Here is a 6,756-nt window from a genome sequence, read left to right on the forward strand (position 1 = left end):
CCTGTGTGATCTCTATGGAGTCAACTGTGACTGTCTAAAGGACCTGCCAGTTCTGGGCACCTGCTTTTTTTTTTTTTTTTTTTTAAGTGTTAATTATTTTTGAGAGGGGGCAGGGAGGGAGGAGAGCTGGAGGAACAGAGAGGAAGAGAGAGAATCCCAAGCAGTCTCCACACTGTCAGTGCAAAGCTCGATATGGGGCTTGAACTCCGGAACCGTGAGATCATGACCTGAGCTGAAACCAAGAGTCGGACACGTAACCCACTGAACCACACAGGTGCCCAAGGGCACCTGCTTTCTCTAAGCAGGGGCTGCCCCAGGGGCCCCGCTAAAGGAAGCCATTCTGGAAGCTTGCTCCACTCCCCCTTCACCCATGCCCAGGCTGTTTGAGGGTGCCGGTGAGTCTGGGCTAAAGGAAAATCCCCATGCCTGTTCCAGTTTGGTTATCTTGGGGCACAAGGCTGGTTTGGGGGTGTTGGTTGTAGCAGCTGGAAACCTGCCATGGCCTGCCTGCGAGCTCTACCAGAGCCTGTGGTTCTTCCTACGTCTTATGCCAGGCCTTAGGCACATTGTGGGAGGCCCTCAGCCCTGTCCCAGGTATCCAGGCCTTGGGCAAACAGGCCAGAGCCATCTCTTCCTGGGCTCCCCAAAGTTAGGCAGGCATCCACCGAATCCTCTGGACAGCTTGTGCCACACACTTGAGTTTAAAAGCTGCTGCTCCAAGGACCACTCCCCCCTTCTAGAAACAGCTTTATCGAGATCTGATTCACATAGCACACAGTGCACCCATTTTAAGTGTCCCATTAGGTCGTTTTCAGTCTATTCGTAGAGTTGTGCAGGGACCTCAAGATCCCTGCATCACCACGATCAATTTTTGAGCATTTTCATCACCCCAAAAAGCAGTACCCCACACACACCTCCCCACACCCCCCAGTGCTCTCCGTTTTAAAAGGTTTCTGCCCTGTCCTTTCCTGGGAGCTGGCCACTCTGGGTGCTTGCTGCCAGGCCACGGTCCTCCAGGAAGCAGGCCCAGAGGCGCAGGGGTCCTTGAGCAGCACATTATGGGAGCCACGTGGTGCCTGCATCTTCTCTGAGTGGCTCAGAGGAGCCTGAGAGCCCTTTAATCCCTACACCACACAGGGTTTGAGGATCTGAAGTGGGGTGGGCTTATGAAGCCCCCAGGTGAACCTGGAAGAGTTGCAAAGACATCTACCCAACCTGTTGTATTCAGGTGAAAAGACAGAGCCGGGAAGACCCACACACTTACAGTGCTCCAACTCCGACCTCGGGCCTGGAGGGGTGGGCAGCAGGCGAGGCCATCCCATCCACCTTGAACACCAGCCCTGCAGGAGGGCGGCTCAGGCGGGGGCTGCCCTGCCTCCTGGTATAGGGCAGGAGGGGCCACGACGGGAGGCCACAATGGGACCATCCCAGGTCAGAAGTGGCAGCACCCAGCTCCCAGTTGCTCTAGGGAGCTCTGTGGAGGCTCTGCCTGTTTCTGGCCAGTCAGAATGAGAGGCTCCCACACCAGGGGAGTGTGGGAGTGGGCCTCTGATGGTTGGGAGACCCCCAGTCCCCAGTCCCGGTGAATAGAAGGTGTGGATCCTGAGCCCATTCTCTGCCCCCAGCCCTGTACAAGGCACTGTGAGTGCCAGAAGAGGCCCGAGCTCTGTGGACAGTGGCTTGGCCCTGAGATAACCACCATGGACTTGCCAAGACACGCGGTCAGCGCGTGTTCCTGAGAGTTTGCTGTGTACCAGGTTGGTGCTGGAGGGAAGGGGCTGCTCGAGTCCTACCCTCAGGGAGCTCCCAGCCTGGTTCAGTTCCCAGAACCAAGGACATTCTGCAGCCAGGAGGCACTGGAGCCCTTTTCCAGGGCTTGCAGGACCAGGAGGCTCTGGGGGAGCAGGCAAGGCCCAGAGTAAGGAGCTGCTGTGTGAAGTTGCACTGGGCAGGCCAGCCACAGGAGGGAGAGGGTGGTGAGGCAACTCTGACCTAACTGACCAGACTCCTGGGAGGGACCTCAAGATCCCTGGCAGGGACTTGCCAACATGTATTTCCCCAGTACATTAACAGCTGTTCCTCAAAAGGGGTTCTATGGAGAACAGTCTGGGAAATGTAGAAGTAAAGTTAAGCAGTGTTGAGACCTCTTTAGTCAAGATAAAGGTGGTTTGTGGCCCAAACTGCTCAGAGATGCCATATTGGAACTTTTTTCATTGTGGTAGAAAGACGTTTGATTTAGTCTGAAAGAGGGATTTGTTGACTTATGTAACTGAAAAGTTCTGATAGTTCGGCTTCAGGCATAGCTGGATCCAGGTGCTTAGGGATTTGGTTAGTAATTTGTCCCTCCCCGTGTCTTGGCTCTGCTTCCTCTGGGTTGGCCCTTCCACGTGGTTAACTGAAGGCTGCCTGCAACCCCTGGCTGACTTTCCATAAGCAGAGAGAAGGTACTTCTTAATAGTTCAAGCAAAGTCCCAGAACCCACCCTGAGAAACCAGGCTATTAGCAGAGAAGGGATGAAATCTGAGGAGGCGGGGCACCTGGCTGGCTCAGTCGCAGAGCACCACCGGTTGTATGTTTGAACCCCATGTTGGGTGTAGAGGTTACTTAAAAATAAAATCTTTAAAAAAAGGAAAACTGAGGAAGCATCATTAGTCACAGCAGCGTGGGTGGAGAGGGCCAGAGATAGGACTGACACACTGAGGGGTGGAGACTTGGACAGAGATAAGCTTCTGGATTCCTCCTCAACCTTTGGTTGTCTCCCTTCATCACAGCCTGAGAGGAGGTGCTTTCTAGCTATAGGTGCCCTGCCCAGAGATCTGGAGGGGGCACTGTGGGACCACTGTGGGTCTTCTCATGGCTCACGCAGGATCCCCCTGCTCGCCAGTCACACGCTAAAGCACCTGAGGAGGACAGTCTTTTTCCAACCCATCTCCTTTCCAAGAAAAGATGCTCCTTAGGGTCCCCAGGGACCAGGGGCAGAACAAGAAGACTTGAATAGGCATGAGCCACCCAGAAATTCCACTTTATTTCAGAGGAGCCCCTGCCCATTTTTGTTGAGTGGCCCTCAGGGGAGTCTGGTCAGGGCCTCCAAGCCCGGGCCCTAGGCATCCCAGCAAGCAAAATCTCTGCTTTCAGCACTAGGGGGTCAGCGGGATGTTTCTGGAAACCGAGTGGACTCCTCTGCCCGGTGCCATCCCCTTCTCACCCCCACGCCCTCTCTAAGAGCACCCTAGCAGGGGTTGCAGGCTTCACTGTGGGTCCCTGAACAAGTCCTTGCTCCTTCCTGGTGTATACTCCCCTGATCTATAAATTGGGATCGTGGGTGGTAAACCCAATGCCTATAGGGGCCTTTTTATTACACGTTCATTTATGAGTGAAGTGGCCCAGGTGTGATACCTGGGGGCTGATAGGAACTGTGGCGGGGGGTGGGGGGGCGGTCACAGCCCTGGCTACAAGGCACCCAGTTGTGGAGCCCAGGGTTACTCAAAATTCTCATTTTTCAAGAAAAACCAGAAATCCAGCCTTTAAGTGGAATCTTCCACACTTGACAATTAATTCAAAATCAGAACCCACGCAGAATTGGATTTGGCTTGTGGAGGTCAGATGATGTCTTGGGGTCCCCATGTACTCTTCCTGCTACCAATTCAACCCACCTCATTCTGTGACTCCCCCTGAGTCTACATCTGGCCTCACCCCAGATAGCCTGTTAGCACCCAGGGGACAAACGTCCCCCTGCCCCCCCCCCCCCCCCCCACCATTCTTCACTGCTGTCAGCTTCATCCCTCACGGTGCAGCAGAACTGGTGGTTCTACAGGATCTTTGGTGGAGTGTCTGTTGAATGACTCACTGATGAACCTGGAGGTGACCTCTGTTAGTGAGGTGCTTTGGGCAAAGCTGACCCAAAGAAGCTCAGAGAGGGCTAGAAATAATTTGTCCGGTGCATAGCAGAGGTCAACACGGAATGAGAATATAGGGTCATCCAGGACCAGAATCGTCCATGTCAACAGCCGTCCAGATGGAGAAAGAGTGAGCAAGAGTCCCAGGCTGGCTCTGTGCTGCTTGGCCCCCTAACCTGAGCAGGTGCTAGGTTAGCTACTGCAGAAATGAAGGATACATGGGGGCAGGCAGGGTTGCAGGGGGACTCCCGGAGTGGGGAGGGGTCTTAGTATTCTCCTGGGCAATGCCCAGGGTTGCACAGTGCCACCAGCCCTGGCAACGCTAGTGCCTGCCCCTCTACCCATCCTTGAGCTCCGCCAAGATGAGTAGCCGAGGCCCTGTCCGTGCCCAAAATGTCTTGGTACCCCTATTTCACAGTTGGCAAAGCCGAGGTCGGGCAGGGGCCCCGCTGGGTGACCCAGCCTCTGGGAGCTGGGCGAGCCTCACAGCCCGGAGGGGCCCCGGGCAGGGGGCGGTGCCGTCCCCGGTCAGCCCCGCCCCCGCGTCCGGACGCACACCTGGCGGCCGTCCCAGCCAGGTGTCTGGCCTGGAGGCCGGGCCGAAAGAGCAGGCCCAACTGGTCCCAAGGGCCCAGACCCTGCCAGCCCGCACCGCGGTCCCGCCCCACTCCCACCCCGGGTCGAACGGGCGCGGTGCATGTGACCCAGGGCCCGGCTCCCGGAGTTTCGCGCTGACGCCGCGTCACCCCACTCGGGGCCGGGCGTCCATTGGCTGCGCCCCGGCCCGTGGGGGCGGGGTTTGTCTGGCTCCGCGCCCCAACTCCCCTGGGTCTCCGGCCGCTGCCCTGCCCCGGGTGAGGAGCCAGCACCGCTCTTCCGGCTGCCCAAACCCTGAGAAAATCAGGGACGACAGCGCTGTGCGGCCGTGGGCAAGTCGCTTTACCTCCCAGTGCCTCAGTGTCCTCATCTGTAAAATGGGAATTACAGCCCCGTCCTCCTGGGATTGTTGGGAGGAAAACATGGGTTAACGCTGGTAAGCGTTCAAAGATTGTTGCCAGTGCAGACACAGCCTGCCAGCATCACTGTCGGCCAGGCTGGGACCCCTGCCCCTCCTAGACACACCAGGACCGGGGGTGGGGGTGGGGGCATCACCACATCACCACGGCTGTGCCCCCTCCGTGCCCTGGCACACTCCTTCCTTGTGTGACTTCGGATCACTCCAGCCAAGAGAGGTCTGGGGGGCTTGTTTGGGAGTCTCAAGCTATTTAGGGGGAGGAGCCACCAAGAGCTTTCCCTGAGAACTGCGGAGCCCCATCCTGTCTTTCCTCACTCTCACCTTGAGAATTGCCCTTGGCAACGTAAGGCTGTGAAGCAAAGTTTTTTGTCTTTTAGGTTGCAAAGGTATAAAGCACCCCCCACCCCAACTATCACCCATGGCAGAGGCTTCAATTTCAATTGGCATTTCTAGCCTGGGCTGCAGGTCTCCTGTTGACCCTGCCTTACCCTCTTTCTCCTAACTCCTGCAGTTATGGCATGCATATTTATTGACTCATGCTCTTTACATATCTGGTAAATTCATTTAAAGAACGGTGAGGCAGGTATGTTGTGATGATGACTCCAACAGACCCTACCTGCCTCTGCAGAGTGACGCAGGAAGGGTTATTCTCATTTCACAATCCAACAGCCGAGACTCAGAAAAGTGGAAGGGCTCCAGGTCACTAAGCAAGCAGGTGAAAAGCCAGGCCAGCATCCTGACTCTGGAAAAAGGTGTTTGTTTGTTTGTTTTTAATGTTATTTATTTTTGAAAGAGAGAGAGAGACAGAGACAGAGACAGAGACAGAGCGTGAGTAGGGGAGGGGCAGAGAGAGAGGGAGACACAGAATCCCAAGCAGTCTCCAGGCTCTAAGCTGTCAGCACAGAGCCCCACGCGGGGTTCGAACTCATGAATCAAATCGCGAGACCATGACCTGAGCCGAAGTCAGATGCTTAACGGACTGAGCCACCCAGGTGCCCCCCCGCCTTTTAATGTTTATTTTTGAGAGAGAGAGAGAAAGCGGGGGGGGGGGGGCAGAGAGAGAGGGAGACACAGAATCTGAAGCAGGGTCCAGGCTCTGAGCTGTCAGTGCCCTAGGTAGGGCTCTAACTTAACCGTGAGATCACTCACGACCGACACCCGTAAGATGGTGACCTGAACCACCCAGGCGCCCCTGGAAAATGTGGCCTTCATAGGCTTAACTCAGTACCCGCTCTTCTCCCCACTCCTCTCCCTGGGAAGGACTGTTAGAATTTTCAGGTTAGTCACCAGATTCCCAAGGCCTCCTGGGTGCTTGGCTCCTGCTTGGAGTGGTAAGGGACTGGGTAGGGGGGCAAGATGAAAGATGGTTGGGGAGAACACAGATCCCTCTTTGCTCCCCAGCAGAAGTTCATCTAGATCCTTGGGCGGATGCCAGAGCAGGGCCATTTGGGGAGCAGATGCGGTTTGGAGACCCCCATGGCTTCTGGCCACTCTTGTTCTGGGTAATTTTCCACAGCGGCCACTTCTGGGAGGGAAACAAAGAGAGCTGCATCTACAGGCTGAGCCCTTGGGACTTGGGCCTCCAAGTCTCTCCTGGCCAAGGCACCCCCCTTCTAAAGTGCCCCACTAATTTTACTCCCTCAGAAGGTGTGGCCAGACAAACTATATCTGGAGCCTGAGCAAGACAGTATTTGGGCTGGCATGACTCACTGAGGTCAGGGGCTAGGAGAGACTGGGGGTCCAGACCTCTGATGGGTCTTCTTGGCTACTCTCCACTTGCATACTTCCAGGGACAGGCAGCTCACTGCCTTTCCAGTTTCCGATACTCAAATGTTCTACTTTATC

This window comes from Prionailurus bengalensis, chromosome E1 (genome assembly GCF_016509475.1).
Source record: "Prionailurus bengalensis isolate Pbe53 chromosome E1, Fcat_Pben_1.1_paternal_pri, whole genome shotgun sequence".
NCBI classification, from domain to species: domain Eukaryota; kingdom Metazoa; phylum Chordata; class Mammalia; order Carnivora; family Felidae; genus Prionailurus; species Prionailurus bengalensis.